Here is a 23,779-nt window from a genome sequence, read left to right on the forward strand (position 1 = left end):
TTCTACCACTAAGCCATAGATTTTAGGGCCAGAAGGGGCCATTTTGATAATCTAAGTCTAACCTTCTGCATAACCCAGGTCAGAGAATTTCACCTAGTCATGCGTGCATCGAGCCCCTAACCTGCATCGAGCCCCTTTTATAAAAGAAAATAAGATAATGTGATTCTAAACCCACAAGTGTTGGCAGGGAAGTGTGGGTACAGGTAGAGAACTTGAAGCATCTTTTAGCTCATTTCTGGAAACAGATTGTTTCAAGTTGATGGTGGGTCAAATTTTCAAAAGTGCCAGTGGCCTTAGACTTCTAAAGGCCAGATTGTCAAAGGTATTTAGATGCCTAAAATACAGTGGGATTTTCAAAGGCACTTGGGGGCCTGATTTCAATGGGAGTTAGGTTCCTAGATGCTTCTGAAAATCCCACTAAGTGCCTAAAAATCTGGCCCCAAGTCCCGTTTGAAAATGGGACATAGTCTGCCAAGACATGGAGGGTATGTCTACACAGCCGGTCAACAGACTGCTGCTCTAAAAATAGCTGTGTAGACAGTGCTTTAAAGTTGTAGTTCATGCTGGAACTCAGGCTCTGAAGCCTACCCCCTCTGTAGGCTGCAGAGCTCTGGTCCAAGCTGCAGCATCTACACAGTTATTTTTAGTGCACTGGTGTGATTCTGAGTCTATCGACCTGTGCTGGGTGCTTACTGCTGAGGGCTTTGTAGGTTCATCTCTAAGGGCTTGTCTACATTACCTGCAGGATCGACGGGCAGCGATCAGTCCCGCAGGGGTCGATTTATCGCGTCTAGTCTAGATGCGATAAATCGACTGCTGAGCGCTCTCCCATCGACTCTGCCTGCACTTCTCACTCCGGTGGAGTACCAGAGTCAATGGGGAAACATCAGCTGTCGACTCACCGCAGTGAAGACACCGCGGTGAGTAGATCTAAGTATGTAAACTTCAAGTACGTTATTCACGTAGCTGAAGTTGCATAACTTAGATCAATTCCCCCCCAAGTGTAGACCAGGCCTAAGTGTTTTTGAAAAGTTCACCCTGTGTCTTTTTAAAGCTTTGTTAATATTTGACAGAACCTAGGCTGTAAAAGAATGTAATTAAAGCAATTAGGAATTATTCCTAATTTACCACTAGAGAAGACTAAATTATAAATAAAGACAGTAATTTGGGATGAACGGTTAGTCTTGGAAACCGAGGCGAAGAATTTGGTAGAAATAATGCAATAGCCATTCGGGGTAATTTTTTCCTTTTGAGGTTAAAAATATTATCTTGAAAAATTACAGAAGGTGAATGAAAATTTTGACCCAGCCTCAGTTATTGTAAATGGGTGTAGTTTCATTTGAGTGCCCATGGAGTTATACCGATTTACATCAGCTGAGGATTTGACAAGCAATATTTACAACTCCAGCTGAACAATGACATCGTATCTAAAAGCTTCCAGCATACTGGGACCTTGGAAAGGTGAGTTTCTCATAACGTAGTATAACAGGAGATATAACAGTATTGTTACCTCCGTGCATGCAAATAGTGGCTTTCTCCAACTGCTCCTTCTCCTGGGGCTTACTAAAATGCACTATATTTAATAAGAGTTAATCCCTCTGACGCAGTTCCTGGTCTTGCCCTTTGGAATTGGATTAAGATTGATGCACCATAAAGAGTTTTTAATGCCAACAAACCTAATGTGTTATAGGATGTGGACGTTGTAAACATGGTGCAGATGCTATTAACAGAATAGCCTTAGGTCTCTGCCCTAGGAAGAGCTGAACAATGGCCTCTCACCCAATTTAACTACGCAGGACACTAAGGCAGGGACAAAAATAGATGAGATGGGAAATAATAGTGTAGGCTGGTTTTCTGTCATGATCTCAAATGCACAATGGATGAATATCCAAGCAGAGTCAGTGCCCATAATGTGGCCTCTCTGAGATTCCGCTTCAACTTTGCAGCCCAATGCCGCATTTGCTGAAAGTTGAGGGAAGTTTTACTACTGATAAGAATGGAAAAGGGTTGGGGATTTAATGTTGTTTCAGGGTAATATACATCCATCCCCTCCCCCCACCATTGTATTTGTGTTGTTAGGAGTAGCAGTGTGCACTGAAGTGTTCTGTTTCCACGTGTGGCTTGCAAATCAAATCCTTTTGGTCTAAAAGAACAGCCTTGTATTGTCAGATTAAGGAAAATGATAGCAAGAAAGGATTAAGGTGAAGTCTGCATGAGAGAGAGCATAGTGTGAGCGCCTCTTCTCTAGCAGGCTGGAGCAGCTCTAGGATTAAAAGGGCTGCTGTGTCTGCGTACCAGGCAGAGTGTTTAGATATTTAAAGGTGCATTACACCAAAACAAAAATATTCATACTAGATTGGTGGGGTGAAAATTTTGAAACATTTTCCTGTCCCAAATTGGAATAAAATGTTATAAAAACATAAGAACGGCCGTACCGGGTCAGACCAAAGGTCCATCTAGCCCAGTATCGGTCTACCGACAGTGGCCAATGCCAGGTGCCCCAGAGGGAGTGAACCTAACAGGCAATGATCAAGTGATCTCTCTCCTGCCATCCATCTCCATCCTCTGACAAACAGAGGCTAGGGACACCATTCCTCACCCATCCTGGCTAATAGCCATTTATGGACTTAACCACCATGAATTTATGTCAACATCTCAAAAACGTTTGGGATTCAAATGAGTTCAAGTCAATCAAACTATTTTGTCTAGATAATTTCAACACCTTTTGTTTCAATGTTGACCATTTTTCTACTATAATTAGTTTAAACTTTGAAATGAAAAGTTGTTTTGAGAGGGAAAACCAGAATTTTTCATTTAAAAAATTTCCAAATGAAATATTTTGACAATTTCAATTTTTTTTCAGGTTGAAAATTTTTTAGAAATCTGACTCTTTTGCCACAAAATATTTCAATTGCCAACAAATCGACATTTTCCAGTGAAAAACATTTTGTTGTAAAATTCCCAACCAGCTCTATTTCACGTATACCGCAGACATTTAGTTTATCCTTGTGGTGCCTTTATGATGATTTATCCTTTTTTTTAACATTGTCCCCAAAATGAAGAAAATGAAATACCCTAAAACAGATGCCCTTCCCTGCTTCCAGCAAAACGTATACATAATTTGAAACACTGCTTTAAACCATAGGAATACGTTAGAGGTGACACTGTTTCAGACCTGTTTTAAACAGTTTACACTTGGCTACATCTTCATAAACCAGGATTGATAAAAAAAATATTTCAATGAGCTGCCCACTGCTCTCTGCTGGGTGGAATAGGAATGGCTCAACTGCGTGTCTGTGTACTGCTAACTGCAGGGTCTCCACAGCTCATACCCTAATAACCACCTTTTCTCCCCTCTTTTTTTAACCATCTCCAGTAGTAACAATCATGAATGTTTCATGTGTCATGGGCTGCGTAATAACATGAGAGGACTCTGTGTTTCTAAAACTAAACTGGCTCTTTATTAAGGGAATTATATGCAGAGGTGCTGCAACCACAGCTAGCATTCCAGCCATGTGCATGCAGACTGTCTTCCTGGGGCCCCCTCCAAACTCTTCCCTCCTGCAACTTGTGCTCTTCTCTCCAAGTTCCACGCAGGTGGCCCCAATAACATCCTTTTATAGTTGTTGTTATATGTTTTTAAGACCTCCCCCACCTTCCTACATTAGTCCGAAAGACCCTATCTATGGTGACCAGACAGCAAATGTGAAAAACTGGGACAAGGGTGGGGGGTAATAGGCACCTACATAAGACAAAGCCCCACATATCGGGACTGTCCCTATAAAATCGGGACATCTCGTCATCCTAACCCTATCCAAGAGAAAAACAAACAAACAAAAGTCCATCTCAACCATTATTGGCAGGTTCATTTCCAGTAGTTAAAAGGTTTATTTCATTTCCAGGAAGCAAAAAGCACTTTCCTGAAATTATCATGAGTTGTATCACGGTGGCACCCAGAGGGCGCAGCTGAGATCAGGACCCCATTGTGTTAGGTGCTGTACGCATGTAGTAAGAAGCAGTCCCTGCCCCAAAGAGCCTGCAGTCCCAATAGACAAGACAGGCAGTAGGTGGGAGGAAGGAAGTGTTGCCGTCTCTGTTTTACTGATGGGGAACTGAGGCACAAAGATACAAAGTGATACCCAAGGTCACACAGTCTCTAAAGCAGCGTTGGGAATTCAACCAAGACCTTCTGCATCCCGGTGTAGTGCCTTGACCGGAATACAGCCCTTCCTCTCTCCAAGCTTCTATCCGTGGTTCCCAGACACCCAATCTGTTATGTTAATCCCAAAACAAACTGCAAATACTGGGGATTATAGCACTTCCCTACCTCAAAGGTCTGTTGGGAGGATAAATACAGTAAAGATTATTAAGTGCCCAGCTGCTACAATTATGGGGGCCATATAAGTGCCTTAAACAGGTCCTACAAGTGCATAATAGCATTCAGGAGAGAAGTCCCGTTGACTTACATTGGACCGCTCATAGAAGTAAATTACTGTGTGTTCATAAGTGGTTGCAGGTCTGCAATAAATAAATAAATACATAAACATGTAGCTTTTTTGAATAAATTCAGTTTTATTTTAACCCCCGTCCCCTCAATTTAATGTCTCGTGCAGTGTTCAGTACGTTGTTGAGGCGAAACAAATAATGGATGTTGTGCATCCGATTTCTATGGCTGGTTGAAATTTGGAATAAGCATTGAGATTACAAAATTAGGAAAAGTCAAAGAGGGAAATGGTCAATAAAATGTTCTTTGGTTTCCCTCTGTTCTTTGTTCTTTTAAACCAATGATAGAGCTGGTCAAAATGTTCCAGATTTCAGAATTGGAAAGACTGGGAATTTTGAGAACCATTAGAAACAACAACAACAAAAAAAACCAACAACCAAAACTCACAAATTCCCTCCTCCCATTTTTTTCAACCAGCTTTACATATTATCCGTTACGTTTGTAAATTGAAGACTATGAGGGACTGACTACAACTGTGCAAATGATTCTGCTGGAACCCAATTGAGTCGTACCCACAATCAGGCTGAGTTTAACATTTTAGTGGGACTGTAAACAGTAAGCCTAGGATGATGGACATTTAAAGCCCTTCTGCAGTCCCTCCCCCCATAGATCCATAGATTCCCAGGCCAGAAGGGATCACTGTGATGTAGTCTGACCTCCTGCATAACACACACCAGAGAACTTTCCCAAAACAGTTCCTAGAGCAGATCTTTCAGAAAAGCATCTGAGCTTGATTTAAAAATCATCACCGATGGAGAATCCACCATGACCCTGGGTAAGTTGTTCTGATGGTTCATTCCTCTCACTGTGAAAAATGTGTGTCCTTATTTCCAGTCGGTTAAAACAGCCCTTCTTCCCATCTGGCTCATTTGCTCAGGGTTTTTTTTTTTTTAACATTTGGAGCCAAATTTGGCCCTTTGAGCTATAATATTTGGAGCCTAAAATAAAATTTGTTCGGGGTTGGGAGAGTGGGTGGACCTTTGTCCTTAATCTTATCCAGACTGACTTGTCCAAACCCTAAATTATCCCTTTCACAGTATTAAACTTTCCCATAAAGTCTCTTTCGAGGAGCAGTGAGCAGCAGGGTCACATTTCACATACAGGGTAGTATTTTAAAATGCCATGCAAGACCCTAGCAACAAACTCTGGGTGGGGTGAAAAAGATGGGGGGAATTTACATGCATCTCCTACTAAAGGTTTACCAACACATCCGTGCAATAATAACTAACATTCAAGAGGACTGGAGCTTCAGCTGGTGTACACTGATGTAGCTCCACTGGCCTGGGAGCTAGGCTGCTGCACACCAATTAAGGATTCTTGACCAATATATTTCCCCTTACTCTTAGATGCTATTTCTAATATCCTTTGTTTTTCAGTGCAATAGGGAAGGAAAGCTGTTTGCTTAGCCCTGTGCTGGCTGGCCATTCATTCAAATGTGGGGCTTGAAATTGCAGCCAGATGCCTATAGTCTTGGATCAATATCTTATCACCCTTCCCGCGTTGCACCTATCAATGGACTTTGCAGACAGTCCCAGGTCCTAACTTGGGGGGAAGATTATTGACACGAGCAGCTGCTGCTCTGTGGTGACATTCGGAAACCAGCGTAAACAGACCCTGGGGACTCAGCCGTGACATAAAAAACAACGTGATGGATAGTCCAGGGTGACCACTGGCTCCATTGGCTGGAGGACAAGAGGGAAAAAAAACCCAGGACAAGCAATCCGCAACCAGCCTAGGAAGATTACTGCCATAAAAGCAATGCTGGAAGGGGCTAGTTATCAAGTGGAAAACAAGAAAGTACAGCCAGCTCCCCAGTCACCAGATTTAGGGGGCTCTGGTTGGAAGGTTGGCACTCCTGTGGGCCATTAGAGCCGAAGCAGAAATGGATGCAGTAATCCAGAACATATTGAGTCTCTAGGTTACCATGAAATATAATGCAGGAAGAAATGAATTATTTTCGAAGGGAAGCTGTAGAAAGCACATATAGATTTTTTTTTATTGGAACTGTGTTATCAACAGCCTCTCTTAATAGTCGAAAACAGTTTCTTTTGTTTTTTATAGCGTTTTAACGATCCCTGTGGACATGTCTGTAGGGGTGGGAGGCAGAGGGGTGGGGGCAGACGACAAGGGAGAATAGATTGAGCAAGAGCAATGCCGGTTTCTTTTTGTCTTTATCAACAATTTGGCTGCACTACGTTACTGGAACTTCATTCCTCCTTAGAAAGGGCAGCGTGTCTCCATAACGCTGCACTGAATCATTCTTTAAAACTAGACGTGAGCCTGGCATCTAAAATCTCCGGGTGCTGGATAGCTGGACCTAGTTCTTGATCTGAATGTTTGGCCTTTATCGTTGCAATGGAATGAAACCCAAACCCCAGCCATGAATGACTTTTGGGTTGTTCCGTGTCCCCAGAACTGAGCCCGGATGTTGCCGCTCTCTGGTTTGAATGCCTTCATTTGCTTTTTCGCTTGTTGCGAGTTTTCACCTGCTAATGACACAGAAAGAGTGTACAGGAAGGCCAGTAAATGAGAATAATGCATGAGAGTGTTCGGGTGCTTAAAAGGAGCATTTCCAAATCCAGGCAGATAGAAATTCTATTGACTTGAATAGCTCAGTGACATTCACTGGGGGTCGGGCCCTCTTGCCCTATTTGTGTGTTGCAGTGCATGCTCGTAGGAAAGGTGTATACACATACTCTATTGTCATATCACCACAAATCATCCAAATACCATGGTCCCAATACCCCCTGTCCTCCAGAGAGTCTAACGGAGGATAAGCCCTGTCTGTGATATTGATCCCTGTCAATATCAACGTACACCAGTTCTCCTACCACACTGCAGCCTCCTGAAAAGCCCATGCTGCCATGGAGATAGCGGGATGATAGGAAGCTGGGAGCACACAAAGAGTCAATAGAGACCAGGACATCAAAGGTATTCAGGTGCCTAACTCCCATGGGAGTTGGGTGCTGTCACATTCTGGAGTGCAAATAAGACCAGTGAGGGGTTGTGTCACTGTGTGCCTTCTAACCCTAAGTGCTTCAAAAGGCTCTGCTGCTGTGATTCTCTTGTCTGGATGTTCCCAGCCAGCATACAAGCCCGCTTTGAGTGTCTGTGGGCTAAGCAGCTCTGATTCCTGCTTGTTCCCTCCAGCCACGCTTTGGTTACACCCGGCAAGGTGACCCCAACAAACTCACAGTCCCGGATTTTCCCCAAACGGTGTGGTCTGCAATGTCCAGCCCTCTCCTGGACCATTGAGATGTCAAGTTTGCTTGTTCTTTTAAGGGTACAATATCTTGCCACTTGCTATGTTAACTGGAGTGAACCTTCACTTGAAATCAAACACAGCACTGGGCTGGCATAGATAACTGTGGCATTGCCAAAAGGGGATAGGAATTTACACGAGTTCAAGAATAAAGGATAGAGTTAGAAGAAATGGTTACAAGCCAAATACAAATGAAACACGCTTTGTAGAGGTTAAGACTTAACAAAACAAGCTACAGCCTTTGTTTAAGGCAGTGTCCTTACCAGTATTCCTGCCAGCAAGATGGCTGACCACCCCCGCTGGCCAGGGTCTCCCACAAAGTCCAAAGTGCTTGGTTCCTTTGTCTGCTGAAGTGAAAGATAACTTGGGGTTCTTCACCCCTTTCTTTTATAGTCCAGAACAGGTGCCTATATACCTTTGGGGATCTGGACCCAGGCCTCTAATGGCTCTCCTGAGAACCACAGTTTCCTTGGGCCGAAACGTTTGCTTGGTCACAGTGCATTAAAGCAGGATCTGTTGGAATCACAAACACTGGGCCAGATTAAGTCTCATTTGAGCCCTGTTGTGAAGGGACAAGTGATATCTAGGCCTGAGGCCAGAGGTTGCCCTGCCTCTTTCTGAGAGGGAGCGATGAAGCAGAAACACAGCAAGCCTAAACTCATTGGTTTTTCCAGCACCAAGTGTGGGAATATCCCCTGGGCCGTCAGTTGCAGTACTGTTAGGTTAGCACCACACTCCTCCCAACATTTCAATTGGCTAAAGAGGGATACAGCAAGTGCCACTTAAATTTAGCCTGTCTGTCTCCTGATAGATGGAGATAGGGGGACAGCCGGGTCAAACGTGAGTGGGGCTGCAACCCTGTGCGCCAGGTCACAATGCCACTTATCAAATGGAGATCCTAGGGCAAACAGCCCCTTCCCCTCCCTTGCCCAGAAAGCCCTGACTGAGGGAAATGTTCACTTTAACTTGGACAAGGGGCTTTGGGAGCGGGGGACAAAGTGGGACAGTCCCATGAAACCTGGGACTTTTGGGAGTTCTGGCACCATGCAGGAAATTCAAGCCATGGTCTGCGTATGGCCCTTTGGAAGGGATGCTAATAAGCAGCAGTGTTGCCAAGTCTCATGATTTTATCATGGCTCTTGAAATATTTGGTGTTTTCCCTCAAAGTCCCAGCTCCCGGAGTCATGGGAATACATGAGAATCACAGCTTTCTTAAAAAAGGAAGTTTCTAGCCCTCATGGCTTCACAGAAAGGCTTGCAAAGGTGACCCTGAGTTCATCCTAACAGCTTAGAAACCAGAATGCATATAAAAACCACGATTTTTTTAAAAATACAAAACTCATGATTTTTAGGCCAATCTTCTGATTTTTGCTTGATTTTGAATACTTGTGGTTGGCAATACTGAAGTAGAGACAGGCACTCCTATAATTTTCCCATTCCGGAAGGGTGACCTGACGCTATAGCTTCAGTCATAAGAACTTTATTTCAGATCATGAGAGAACAATTTTTTTTAAAAAGTACGACCCAGGAGAGAGAGTACAGTGTGAAGGTGCTTCCCAGCTACACCAGGCTGCATCTGCATGGAGAATGGTGGCTGCCTTCAGCAGAGTCTCTAGAAATGTAAAGGTTCTGTACACAGAAAACAACAAAAACCCAGTTACGTAACGACATACTGCAAGCCACAACGTTCAGATCATTTCAGTGAACCGAAAATTTCAATAACAGGTTTGAGAATGATGTGATTAAAATTTAAATTAAAAGTTTTCCCCCAGATTTCTTTCTTTCTTTCTTTCTTTCTTTCTTTCTTTCTTTCTTTCTTTCTTTCTTTCTTTCTTTCTTATCTCTGTAGTCTCTATGTACCATCACTGCATCTAGCGGCTCAGTGTAAGAAATTATAGATCCTGCTTCAACATAAAAGAGAAAGAAAAGAAAAAAGAAGAACTTTACCTTAAAGGTTTGGCTTAACGTGCTTCCAAGGTTAAAACCAACATAATGGCAGAATCTGCTGGAATCACAAATACTGGATCAGATCAAGTTTCACATAAGCCCTTTTATGAAGAGTTAATTGGTGCTTAGCCTGGACTCAGGCTCGGGAGTGAATTTCACCCAGTGTGCGCAGATATGGTACAAAATAATTCCAAAGGACTCAGTAAACAACGCACTACTGATTAATTAATATTTTATTTATTATGAAATCATAAATAGGTGTCTGTCCCAGGTTACGTGCGCCCTGATGTAAATCAGTTGCATTAAAACAAATCTTAAATACCATGAGCTGCTTTTCCTAGCATAGCACATGCCAGCAAATAAAATAACTCCCACCCAGAAAACTGCTTCCACCCATTCTTTAAATGCCTAAGACAAAAGATGGGCCTTGCAGCATTGAGGCTAAAAGAGCTATGATCTGGCAGGCTGGGTGGAGGAGCAATCTCCAGAGACAAGATCTCATGAAGCAACCTCATCGCTATCTCAGGATTGGCCAGGAGGCAAAAATTACAGTGGGCAAAGTTCTGTAGAAAACAGGGAGTGCTGTGCAAAAAGAGACCGTGTAACCACGGCATCTTCCCAAAGCGAGAATTGCCCGGGTTTCTGCAGCAGGATGTGTATCCTGAGTAACAGAAGCTCTGACGTGGAATGCTCCGGAATTTCTTTCTTGCAATGCCAGTTTTCCGATCTCCTGGAAGCTTTGGGGAGAATGGCACAGATTTATACGCCGTACATTTCCGCAGCTCTGACTCTCAGCGCAGTCCTGCATGGGCGTCCTTTACTTCAGTATGAAATGTAATTGAGATTGCCCTCTAGGAGCTGTTTGAAATGGCTTGTGACGATGTACAAACAATTAGGCAAAGCATATTTTTGTTTATACCCTCCCCCACCCGATCACTCATCAGAGAGTTTTAGAACTCCCTGGCCAGCCATGTTATTAAAATGTCGCACTTGGAGCCAGGACCGAACGAATCTCACAGGGTAGATTCAAGTCTCTGTTGCCCCGAGGCTGACAAGGGGGTGGAGAAAGGGGAGATGAATAGAGAAGGGGCAAAAAGCCAGAATAAAGTGACATTGGTATATAACAGGTTCAAACCCCCTGGAAGCCAGCTGGAGTTTTTCCATTGGCTTCAAAAAGCTTTGGATCAGGCCATAAACTCATTTACTCTCCCGCACCTACCCAACCCTGTGATAAATAAAACCTGGGCATTGTCATTAAAAATATTTCCAGGATCAGCATTGGCATCGGAATCAGTGTTTCGCAGCGTGATGCCATCAGCTAGAGTAATTTGACAGATGACCTAAGCACTGTGCGGCAAACGCACATCTCTGAATTGCAGGCTGAGGTTGTGGGGTAAGTTTAAGACCTGATCTGAATTGTTCTGTTTTCCAGGCTTACTGGTGGCTGCCTGCACTCTGGAGTACACGAGAACCAGCCTCTGCAAAGCATGGTGTCTATAGGATTTGGAGAAGGGTGGAAAAACAGGGGCTTAATTCTACCACCTGTACTCCTGTGGACTAATGGCTTATGTCATAACTTGTTCCATCAGTCCATCGTTAAAGGATGAATGCAGATTGCATTGTTTGTTGTCTTAATTGTAAGAACTTCCTGGGAAATGGTTTTCCCAGGCAGCAAAAATTTTAGGAATTCGAAAATTTTTACCCTCCGAAATCAAGCCGAAAAGTTGCAACCTCAAAAATGTTCACAAAAAAAACAACAACAACAAAAAGTTAAAAATATTGGTTTGGGTCAATCAGAGCATTCCATTTCAATTCCAACCTTTTAATCCTTTCTTGGCTTTGTTTTCGGTCTAATTAGCTTGCATGTTGAAACAAAATCTGTTCTGGATCGGAAACTTTTTTTCAACATGGTTTTGAGTTGGGGGGATTCCTTGAAACCTGTTTCACAAACAGCTTTTGGTTTCCACAAATTGGCGCCTTTTAGCAAAAAGCAAATTCCAGACCAGCTCCATCAATTGCCCTTTGGAATAGTCCTGTGTGGTATTTGTGCCCACTGAGGTCCGAATGTTCAGCCATTGGGCTGCAGCGCAGGGAAAGATACTTCCGAGTCCCGACCCTGGGCAAAGTGGGTAGAAACAAGTGCAGCAGGAAAATGACATGAGACATCAGGAAGGAAGAAGACTGGGGATGTCAGCAAATGCATGGAGACGTAAGGGAGATTATTCTGTGTTTATACCGCACCTAGCAAAACGGAGTCTTGCTTTATGACTGGGGCTTCTTCCCATTACCATAATATAGCTAATAAACAACAGCACAATGGGGTCCTGGTCCGTGACCAGATTGCCTTGGCATTACCATAATACACCTTATAAAGCACCCAGCCCTATGGGGATGCTGGTCCATGACGGGCTCCTTGGTGTTACTGTAATGCAAACAACAACAATAATAATATTTAGTTAGAGCAACCCTCGGTCAGATCCTCAGCTGCTGGACGGGCACAGCCCTGCTGTGGCACTCTGCCCATTTACATCAGCTGGGGATCTGGCTCAAGGCGCAGCCTGCCGGCAGGAGTGAACTTCTGATATAGGGCCTGGGCCTGGGAGGTAGTGAGGTGCCACTGACTCCTGCCAGGACAGGGCCTTAGAGCCTGAGGAGCTCTGTAAGGAGAGCGCTGCATATTGTAGAAATTAGATGGGTAAGGTCTACTAGTCCGTCCCTTTCTGGAAACAGGGTGGTTGATCCCTAGAGGATGTTAGTGTTTGGCCAGGCTAGAGATTGTGTCCCAGGTGATTCGTATCTCTTGGGAGATGGAGTTGCAGACTCATAGCGATGCTGTCGTGTTCCCTGTCCCCTCCCACCACCCCAAACTACCCCAGTTACATCAGTGAATCAAATTTCTGCAAAGAGCCGTGAACCTGAGCAGTGGAATACTCTGGTTATAGGCAGACATACACAATGCCAACTCTCCCCCCGCACACACACCTCTTTGTCAGCTTAACGAGCCCAACAAGCTGCATGCAAACAGGGCAGGCAGGGAGGGGGAATTGTGTATTTAATCACTGAAGAAAAGGGCTGGTGATGTTTAGTACACATGGCCTGTCCTTGGGAAATTGTAGCCGGAGGGTAACAAAGTGTCCGGCTCCTCATCTGGCAGGGAATAGACTAGAGGCTGCCTTCCTCAGTCATTTCAAATAAATCTCAGTTACTGATACAAAAGGCTCTCGGGAGGTCATTGATAACCCTCAGTATGAAACCCAAACATGACCGCTACCGCCTGCTGGGGAAGGAGCAGGTTTAGAAGGGGTTAATTAGAAGGATAATGAGCTAACAAGGTTTCATTTCTGTTCAATGGCTCAATGAGGAATTCATTAGAGGGGCTTAATCTAACTGAACAATTCCAAGGTTTAGAGAGATTGGCCATTGATTGGCTACTGGGCTATTTATTTGCGGGTTTTCACTAGACAGAAGGTCTCCTTTATTTATATTTTAAGGCCATTATTGGATGTACTGCGAGCAACAGCATGTTCAAGGCTGGATTTAAAAATCATAGCAATAAGCAGGAGAAGAAATATAGGATGAGTTCTTCTCCCCCAGTAGAAGTTTAGCCCAAAGGGCATGTCTAAAACACCCACCACGGGGTCCCACAGCCTGGGCTCCAGATCAGCCACACCATCACCGGTTCATTCACCTGCACGTCCACCAATGTAATATACGCCATCATATGCCAGCAATGCCCCTCTGCTATGTACATCGGCCAAACTGGACAGTCTCTACGGAAAAGGATAAATGGACACAAATCAGACATTAGGAATGGCAATATACAAAAACCTGTAGGAGAACACTTCAACCTCCCTGGCCTCACAATAGCAGATCTTAAGGTGGCCATCCTGCAGCAAAAAAACTTCAGGACCAGACTTCAGAGAGAAACTGCTGAGCTTCAGTTCATCTGCAAATTTGACACCGTCAGCTCAGGATTAAACAAAGACTGTGAATGGCTTGCCAACTACAAAACCAGTTTCTCCTCTCTTGGTTTTCACACCTCAGCTGCTAGAAGAAGGCCTCATCCTCCCTGATTGAACTAACCTTGTTATCTCTAGCCTGCTTCTTGCTTGCTTATATATACCTGCCCCTGGAAATTTCCACTACATGCATCCGAGGAAGTGGGTATTCAACCACGAAAGCTCATGCTCCAAAACGTCTGTTAGTCTATAAGGTGCCACAGGACTCTTTGCTGCTTTTACAGATCCAGACTAACACGGCTACCCCTCTGATACTCAAAGTCACAAAGTTATCAACCCCCCAAACTTCCTTTGAAATCAATGGGAGGTAGGTGCCCAAATTGCTTTGTGGCTCTGGGCCTGAGTGGCTCCTGCAGCGTGTTGAATATCCTGGTCTCTAGCATTTGCAGATCACACGCTCGGGCTTTTTGCTGTCTGTTGGTTGAATTGATAAAACAGGTGCAATTTACAAGCCTGTTTCTGCCGGGTGCCCTCTGTCGCCAGGCAGGTCAATGGGCACTGGGGACATTCACCCCTTGAAGGATGCTGTCCTATGAGGGAAGGGAAAGACCGGTAACAAATCAATGGTGACCACCTGTGTAACTGGGAATGAATTATCTGCAGATAAATGTTTCCTCCTCTGCACAGTATTTGCATCCTAATTTCTCTCTGCCTTGGCTATTATTTTACTCTGTAATCACACTGCTGCAACAGACGAGCTAAGGAGTTAATGTTTGGCTGTAGATTTGGGCTTGCATTGGAGGCTGAATCGGGGCTAGATTTTGGATCTGGCTGGGCTGAAATCTCTTGAGTTGTTCTTGTGAGATTTTAACCTCCCAGGGCAGAAATCGAATGACAATTGATAGCCTTGCAAGAATTCTTGTGCCATTTCAGCTACATTTCAAGCAAAGCAAAAAAATGTAGTTCCCTTCTGGTTTGGGATCGAGTCCAGAACCAAAACACACATGAGTTGAAATGTGAACTTTGGGTTTTAGATGATTATTTAACATGGAGTCTGTTTCTTTAACTATGTAAAGCAAATTGGGTTACATTGTGTACAAAATTGGCTATATTAGACTGTTGCATTGTAGGAAAAACCTATAGTATTCATAGAGTTTAAGGCCAGCTCAGACCATTAGATCATCTAGTCTGATCTGTATATTACAGGCTATTACATTTCACCCAGTTACCCTATACTGAGGCCAATATATTGTGTTTGACTAAAGTATCTGCTCCAGAGAGGGATCCAGTTTTGATCTGAAGTCAGGAAAAGATGGAAAATCCACCACTTCCCTTGGCAGTTTGTTCCACTGGTTAATCCCCCTCCCTGTTAAAAAATAAAATAAAATTGTGTCTAATTTCTAATTTGGATTTCTCTGGTTTAAGCTACCAGCCATTGGTTTTTGTTCTGCCTTTCTCTGCTCGATTAAAGAGCGTTAAAGATGCACGTGCTTAGTACTGGGGGTTCAAAGGAGTTGAAGGCATTTAGCTCCCAATCAATCAAACAAATAAATAAATAAATAAAAGATGCATTTGAAAACATAAAAGACCAGAATCTGATCTGACTAGCACCTTTGTCAATTGGGATGAACCCCACTGAAGTCAATGAGCCAGAGCTGAGAATTGGAGCTGGTAGGTTTACACCAGTAAATGAGGCCAGAATTGGGCCCTTAATCTTGGAAGCAGTTTATTAGAATCATATTATATTTTAGAAGGCGACATTAGATTACTGGGCCTAAAAAACCCCCACACCAGTGACACATTAAGTGTGCGCTACAGTGTATTAGCTGACAAAGCCTAAATTGTTCTTTAATATTCCGAAAGCTGGTGTTAAGCACAATAACAACGATTTTCGCTTTCAATAGGAATCTGACCTCGTGTTTGCCCTCTGCCCTGACCCCAGTCTCTCACTGCAACCGGTCTTGTGGAGCACCAGTTCCCTGCAGCTTCATGCCCCCTTGAAATTATGATCATTAAAAATGTTTTCCTTTGGTTTTTCTCCTTCTGATGATTCCTTTCCCTTGCACTTCTTTTCCACCGAGCTGTATCTCTTGATTTTCCATCTCATCTACGTTTCCAGTGGATTCTGTTGTTCTTTCGGTGGATAATTGGAAATTGTAGTACACTGTCGTCTCACCTTTCATTCAGTGTTATGCTGGACGTGTGATGCTTTTCTTCATGGAAAAGAGAGGCTGTGTTCTCTAGTGGTTAAAACAAAGTGCATTGTTCTGCCATTTGTTTGCAGGCTGACTTGGGCAAGTATTTAACCTTGCTCTGCCTCCATTTCCCATCTGTAAAATGGGGAGAATCATAGACTCATAAAACTGGAAGGGACCTCGAGAGGTCTCTAGTCCAGTCCCCTGCACTCATAGCAGGACTAAATATTATCTAGACCATCTCTGACAAGTGTTTGTCTAATCTGCTCTTAAAAATCCCCAATGATACTTGCCTACCTGATGAGGGTGTTGTGAGGTTTCATTTGATAAGAACAAGGGGTCATTTTATGAAATGGGAAGACAGCCAAACTACACATTGATGAAAGGAAATATTTTGTCACACAATGCATTGCTGAACTGTGGAACTCATTGCCACTGGAAGTCTTTGAGGTCAAGAACTTAGCAGGATTCAAAGTGGGATTGGATCTTTGTGTGGATAAAAAGGATATTCTCTGTTCTAATAGCTAATTCTGACTCACATTTTGGAAGGGGTGTAAGGCCTCATGCTTCAGGGTTTAACCAATCTGTAACTGTTAGGGGTTAGGACAAGATCTTCATCAGAAGCAGATTACCCCATATCTGCCCACTGCAGGGTTCTTACATTTTCCTCTGAAGCAGCTGGTGTGAGCCACTGTGAGAGACAAGATGGACCCCGGGTCTGATCTTGTATGTCAATTCTTATGGCTCTGTGATTGTAAAGCAAAGTATTATGGAGAAAATTTTCAAATGTACAAAGAGCAATTAGGCATCCAATTCCTAAGGAAAATCAATGGAAGATAAGTCCTTAACTCCTGTCTGTGCCTTGGAAAATCTCCCCCAGCAACATCACTGTTTTTTTCCAGGAGCTGCCTAGAAACTCAGGGCTCCTAATTGCTGTCTGTGATAAGGTTGACTGTCTGTCCAGAATGCTTGTGACCGTAGAGGGTTTAAACTGTAGTGATGGGACCAAGTTAGATCTGGAACTGGATCCACAGTTGAAGTTTCCCAAATTCAAGTAAACCAGCATCCTTGTTCTAGTTTGACCTGTTACCGAAACAGGTCTGAGCGCAAAGTTTGGATTCTAGAGTTGGACTTCCCCAAAACTTCAGGCCCCCAGCCCCATCTCTAACTAAGACGAGTCAAAATCTCTTTCGCAACTGTTTGTGAACAACTTGGAGGCTGACGATCACAAAAGCTCAGAATTCAGGAATGCAGAAGTGTCTTCTAGTCTGACAGCAACCCAAGCCAGGAGAATGAGACAGCCCCTGCAATGAAAAATCAACAGCAAGTATTTGTACCTTTTTCTTTACTGCGGAGCGGGGGCCTGATGCCAGATGGCTGTCTCCATTGCTGTGGGCGCCATTTTGTGCCTACAAACAGTTCTGAGTGTGAATGTTACCACCTAGAGATCGAACAACCTGAGGGTGCCCACTGCGCAGCTGCTGAGCCCTTTGAGTGAGCCATATTGTGATATCAAAGTTTAAGAACTTACTAAATTCACCACTAAACTAGCAGTTAAGGGCGGAAGGATGGTCTTGGGGTTGACACTGGATTCAGACCCAAGAGATCTGAGTTCTATTCCCGACTTTGCCACAGACTCCCTGAGTGACCTTGGGCAAGTCACTTAGTCTCCCTTGGGCTATGTCTAGTGGTGTGGTTCTCAGGTGGTGTAGACATACCTGCTGTAGCTCTCATTGGGACAGCTAGTCCCTACTGGCATTCGCGCTCTTGGAGAACTGTGTGAGCTGGGAATCACACCTCTAGCTCCAAGCGTAGACATAGCTTTAGTTCCTGATCTGTCAAATATTATTACTTCCTTTTCCCCACTCATCTGTTTAGACTGCAAGCTCTTTGGGGCAGGGTTTGTCTCAATATATATGCACTGTGCCTACAACGATAGGCCTCAGATCTCGGGTGAGGTCTCTAGGTGCTACTGTACTAGAAATAACAGCTGTGTGTAACATCATTATGCTTTGATTTAACATGGCCGTCCACTTTATTTGTTTATAATACTCATTTGCCTTTTACAAAAGTGGGTGCTGGGTTTTTGAAGAGGGTTGGTCGAATGATACAAAAAGCACCTTGCAAATACAGATAATGGATTCATCAGACATTTTTTGTGGGCTTGTGTGTTTCATTGTTCGCAAGTACTGAGATGACAACCAGTTTATTCATGATGATTGTCACAGAGCCCTCAAAATTTCACACATGCTCATAGCTGATTATCCAGCTGAAAAAAATATTTCTCTTCTCTTCTCTTCTCTTCTCTTCTCGATAGATTCTTCCACACGCTCATCACTGTACAGTCGTATCCAAGCTCCTGCCAGTCATGAATAAGCAATGCCACTGGCATCTGTCATGTGTTGTCTGTTTGTGTTGTTCAGTCTCCCGTTTAAAGAGTTTTAGCCTCCAACCAGGGAGCACAGACGACATTACGTGATGCAGGCATTATGTAACACACCGTGATTAGCTGAAGCAAACCGTTCGCAAACAAAGCACAGGCTCAGATTTGTTTGCATAATTTATTCAACAAATACTTATAACTGGAAATGAGGAGTAGCAGCCAGGGATTTGCAAACAGAAAACATGGATTAAACTCACCTGTTAATTTATTTGTGATTGAGCCAGCAAACAGCTCTCTGGTCGCGCGTGGCAACTTTGCGAGCTACTGAAGGAAAAAGAGAACTCTCCCAGATTTTACTATCACTGGTATTTGACCTCTTAAACTTAATCTTTCATTCAGGTTCTCCTAAGTAGGAAGCTATATAATGTCACTATTACAATGTTTGTTGGGAATATGAGCCAGACACGTTAACTGTGCTGGCTGTGCCATGAAATCAGTGCATGAATCTGTGCTTGGATAGCATTTTAATTTCCTTGATCAGGAAACTTTGCAATGCCTTTCCCACACACCCGAACATGTTTATTAGCTAGTTGTACAGTGTGGGGATCTTTTAAAGCAGGGTTTATGTTTGTAACTTGGATCATCCCCTTTTATCCTTTGCAGTTTGGTTTTATTGACTTGCTTTTTCAGAGAAACAGTTTAAAAAAAGAAAAAAAAAAGTGCTTTTGCCCTGCATTGTTCTATGAAAGCATCTCCCTTCAGCCCTCACCTTCTGTTCAGATGCCCCCAGCCTGCGAATAGAGAATGGTAGATTTGTGTTCTCTAGGCTCCAGATGGGGCTCCTTTATTCCTCTTCTGTAAGTTAATGGCGTCTTGCTGAGACCAACTGGGCATGGAGAGATTTGGGCAAAACTCACAGCGGTGGTCTCATAACCCCAACGTTCCACGGCCTCATCCTGACATGACAGCCAGCCCCTGTTGGAGGACGTAGATGGCTGTAATGTGGTGCCAAAGGGTACATGAAGGGTTACATTGATTACAGGGCGGATGGATTTGTTTATCAATTGTTAAATAAATGAAGACTATCCTAGACCACCAGCAGGCAAAGGTGCTCAAGAAAGACCCTTTATCCTGCCATTCAGAGGAGACAAGATCCCATTTGGCTGATTGATATGGTTCTGCTGCTGAATCAGTAATGAAAGAAAAACCTGTTTTGATCATCAGAAAGGTTCTTTTTTTATTTATTTATTTAAACTGGATCCACCTCTCTTCAGTATTGCAAGTTTATGGGACAGATCCACAGTGGATGTAAATCAGTGTATCACCACTGAAGTCAATGGAATTCTGCTGATTTACGCCAGCTGAGAATCTGGCCTAATTACTTAACAGCCAAAAATTGTTGTACCGCCACTATATACAGCTGCCTACAGGATAGAGTTGAGGCCAAAACTGGCCACTGATGATTTATGGAATGGATATAAACCCTCATGCTTCAGGGCAGAAGCAAACCTCTAAATACTGGTGGTCAGGAAGAAATATTCCCCACAGACAGGTTATTCCATAATTCCATTACAACTTTCCTCTGAAACAGGTGGCACTGGCGAGTGTCGGAGACAGAAACTGGACTAGATGGACCATAGGTCTGATACAGTTTTGCAATTCCCATATTCCTCAGATGTAAGGTGTTGTTGGAGTGCTAGGAGCCGGGACAGAAAGGACTGTTTGCAGATCTGCAAAATCTTCATAGAGCTCTAGTGAGGTGTTGAACAGTCTCCAAGGGAAGTGACAGAATTTATAATTATTATTTTTTTTATTATCACAGTAACACCTAGATAAGTGGTTCTCAGCCTATTTACCATTGTGAGTCGCATATGCATCTCTCTGTATTATGTAGGCCGCACCCACGCAATATATATACTACCGGTATGGCCCTAAGGATGTCACATGGGCCGCAGCGGTATGCTGATTGGGCCACAAGCGGCCCGCGGGTTGTCAACCCCTGATCTAGAGCTTCTAAACAAGGTCAGTGCCCCATTGTGCTAGGTGCGGTATATGTAGAGAGTATAGGGTAGTTCCTGCCCCCAATTGCTTTCAACCTAAATAGACAAGACTGAAAAAAGGTGTGAGGGGAAGTGATTTGCCTGAGGTGACATGATAGGTTGGTGTTAGAGCTGGGAATAACACTCAGGTCTCCTGACTCCCAGTCTAATACCATATCCCCTAGGCTATGCTGCCTTAATTAGAACTCGCCTGGACACAGCAGTAGGTACATTAGGAAACACCCCTGCATTGACTGGGCTGGAATAGAGACCTAATGGGTTTTTCTCTCTCTCTCTTGAATTTCTTTGATTCTGTGAGGAAACCCACCAAATCCCTATTTGGGGATTATGCTAATTCACTCGCAAGCAGCCAAATTACCACCCTATGGACAAAGTATTGTAGAGACTGATTATCAAGAGAGAACATTCCGCTGCCACTGTACCGGGGAAGTGCTGTCGGGTTTCATGAACAAAGATTTTTAAGAGCAGCCAAGGATGAAAATTCATCCCATTAGTGGCAGGAAAATATCTTCCCTGGAAACTCAGTGAAAGAACCAAGAAACAAGGCAAACGGCTCTATGAAGAGAACCACAAATAACTGCAAAGACTGTGGAGCGCATGCCAGGGAAACAGGACCTACCGAGCTTTACTTCAGGTCTGCCCAAGACTCATGTGGCTGGCGGCAAGCGCGTGAGAGGAGGCCACAAGAGGGGTGACTAGCAATGGCCTTGATTCCTAAGCTGGCTTCTCTGCTGCTCATGCTGGAGGTGAAAATTGTCCTACTCAACCAATCAGAATGCTCAGGTCCCAGTGTTGCAAATTCCAATTGAACATCTTCAGAGGCTACCAATATTCATCTGGTACCTGCTGCCATTTTGCAACACTCAGATATGTCCAACATATGAGCATACATCAGCCACTCTCAGGACATCTAGCATACATGGGGCAGCAAAGGGGTTAAGAAAGGCTAGAATGAAAAAGCAATTGTGAGGCCCATCATTTATAATCTACCGCAGCTCCTACTGAACATCCTCGTTCGTACGTTTACTAGCTATTTTACGATCCTTTTAAGGAGCTTCCCCATACGTAAAGTGGCACCATATCCCTATTTGCTAAATCTGACCTCCAGGCTACCTGTGCTTAATGGAGCAGACAGCTAGCAAATTAGATCCAGTAATTGAGCGTTTTCAGAGCAGCTGTTGTCAGGTACCACCTGTTCTTAAAGAAGGTTAAGAGAAAGTAACTTGGGGCCAGATTTTGCCTTTGGATACTCCTGTGAATTGTACATTGAAATCATGGGGGAATTTCATGCATGAATCTGGTTCTTAATAAGGGACTTTCATACTGAAGAAAACTCTTAAATTAGAGGTGAACCTAAAAGATCTCTGTCTCTCTCTCTCAAGGGTTTGCCACGAATTCTCTCACGTCATTTCATCCATCAAAGTCATAACGCTGTGTCTGTGATCCCATCACCATATCTGTGACAACAGAGTGGTATGTCACAAACAAAACTGACTGACATCACCCCAGGAGCTGCTGAAGGAGGAGCTACTAGTGAGTGGGAGAAATCCCAAGCTAAGCCACCAGACTCTGAAAGAAGGATTCAGAGGGGAGCTCACCATGCAAATGACTTTTTGTATAAATGTTCTTGTTTCAAGTTTCTTCAGGTGCAAAATCTCCCTGTTTGACAGCCCATCAATCACATCCGGGAGCACCATTAATAAAGCTGCCCCTGTATTTCCCTTGGGTTTGAAGAAAGAAAAAAATCCAGCTGTTAATATAAAATTAACTCTCTTACATTAAACAAATCTTTATAGGAGTCTTATTTTTTAACCATGATGGCACGAATTTACATTTCCTTGTAAAGCACACATATATTGGTCCAAATTTAGCCCTTGTGTGTGTTAGATGGATGCCTTTCCATTAGCATCTCTGGGGGTGCACCTGTTTATCCTCGGGGGAATTTGACTCTTCACGCCTAATGCCATTTGAAAACTGCACACTGGGAAGTGGTGCAGTGGGAGTCACAAACTGGCAAGCCACTGCATCTCAGCAACCAATAGATTCCCAGATTTCAAGGCCAAAGGGCCCGCTATGATCATCTACTCTGATTTCCTGCATAAAGTAACCCAGTGATTTGTGCAGCTGGCCCAATCACTTGTTGACTGAGGTAGAAAGACGTCCAGTGGTGGAGAATTTGCCATGATCTTTAGTAATCTGTTCCAATGGCTAGTTACCCTCAGACGTGCATTTTATTTCCAGTTTGAACTTTGTTGACTTCAACTTCCAGCCACTGGATTTTGCTTTGCCTTTGTCTGCTAGATTAATCACTGGTATCAGATAGCTTCTCCCTGTGTGGGTAATTATACACAAGGATCAAGTCTCTAGGCCCTGGTATACACTAGCCGGGGTGTCGACCTAAGATACACAACTTCAGCTACACGGATACACGTAGCTGAAGTCGGTGTATCTTAGATCGACTTAAACGGTCGTGAGGACAGTGGCGAGTCGACCGCTGCCGCTCCCCCGTCGACTCCGCTTCTGCCTCTCACGAGCTGGAGTTCCGGAGTCGACGGGGAGCGTGATCAGGGATCGATTTTATCGCGTCTACGCTAGACGCAATAAATCGACCCCCGATAGATCGATCACTACCTGTTCCAAATGCCATGTGAAAGCAGAGGGGATAGGGTCCAAGCCTTTGTCTACATAGATCTTGCTCTTAAAATTTCCCACCAGTGCAGATCCCCTGGTGGTAGCAACAGCGTGTAGAAAAGTCTGGCATTTTTACCTGTGCAGTTATATAAAGCTATTGCCATTTATATCAGCTTGACTATCTGGCCCCTGTTTCTTCCTTGGCTCTTTTGCTCATGCAAAGATTGCAGGATGAGATCCCAATGGCTTGTTGTTTAAGTGTCTTTCCTTCCATTTCTCCCCTGCCAAACATTTTCTCCACAAGTTATGAAGAGCGGGATGGGTTCTCTCTCTCCCTCTCTTAATCTTCTGGCTACATTGGTGCGGGCATATAGTGGAAATCTCCTTTTCAGGTCACGTGTTTCCTTGGAGCTCAGTGTAACCTTCCTCTACGCCTCATCTTTCCAAAGCTCTTAATACAGAATCCTTCCCCCCGCCCCCCACTGTGTCAAAAGCTTTCTCCGAGTTGATGAATCCATGCACAGTGGTAGGTTATATTCATTTGTCTTCTTCTCCAGTTCATTTATCACAATGAGTGCTCTGTTGTGGGGAGTCCTCCTGGAAAGTCTGTTTATTCTCCTGGCTGGCTGAAACGCAGCATTTCAATCAGTTGCTTGCTTATTACCGCTACCTAGCTGGAAAATCTAGACAGTACACAGAAGGGCGGAGAGGTCTTCCTTTGTCACTCTTCTCGTGTGGAAGAATGATAATAGCATTTTCATGTCTCTCCCACCGCATGCTGCGAACAGTTTTGCCGTGGCTTGTATTTCCCCACGGCAACTGGACACTTCCAATTGTC

At 43.9% G+C, this 23,779-nt stretch overlaps 1 long non-coding RNA gene across 2 annotated transcripts in view; it reads left to right on the forward strand.

Annotated features, from left to right (window-relative positions):
• LOC123375433 overlaps positions 1-21,978 on the forward strand; it is a 119,472-nt gene extending 97,494 nt beyond the window's left edge. The window contains exon 3 of one of the 2 annotated variants that reach the window (XR_006581448.1): positions 21,693-21,978. This is a non-coding gene — a long non-coding RNA (uncharacterized LOC123375433). Of the gene's footprint in view, positions 1-11,145; positions 11,323-21,692 lie in introns of those variants that run through there. The other variant, XR_006581447.1, reaches the window with a different exon arrangement.
• Positions 21,979-23,779: the final 1,801 nt, after the last annotated feature.

This window comes from Mauremys mutica, chromosome 8 (assembly GCF_020497125.1).
Source record: "Mauremys mutica isolate MM-2020 ecotype Southern chromosome 8, ASM2049712v1, whole genome shotgun sequence".
Classification (NCBI taxonomy): domain Eukaryota; kingdom Metazoa; phylum Chordata; order Testudines; family Geoemydidae; genus Mauremys; species Mauremys mutica.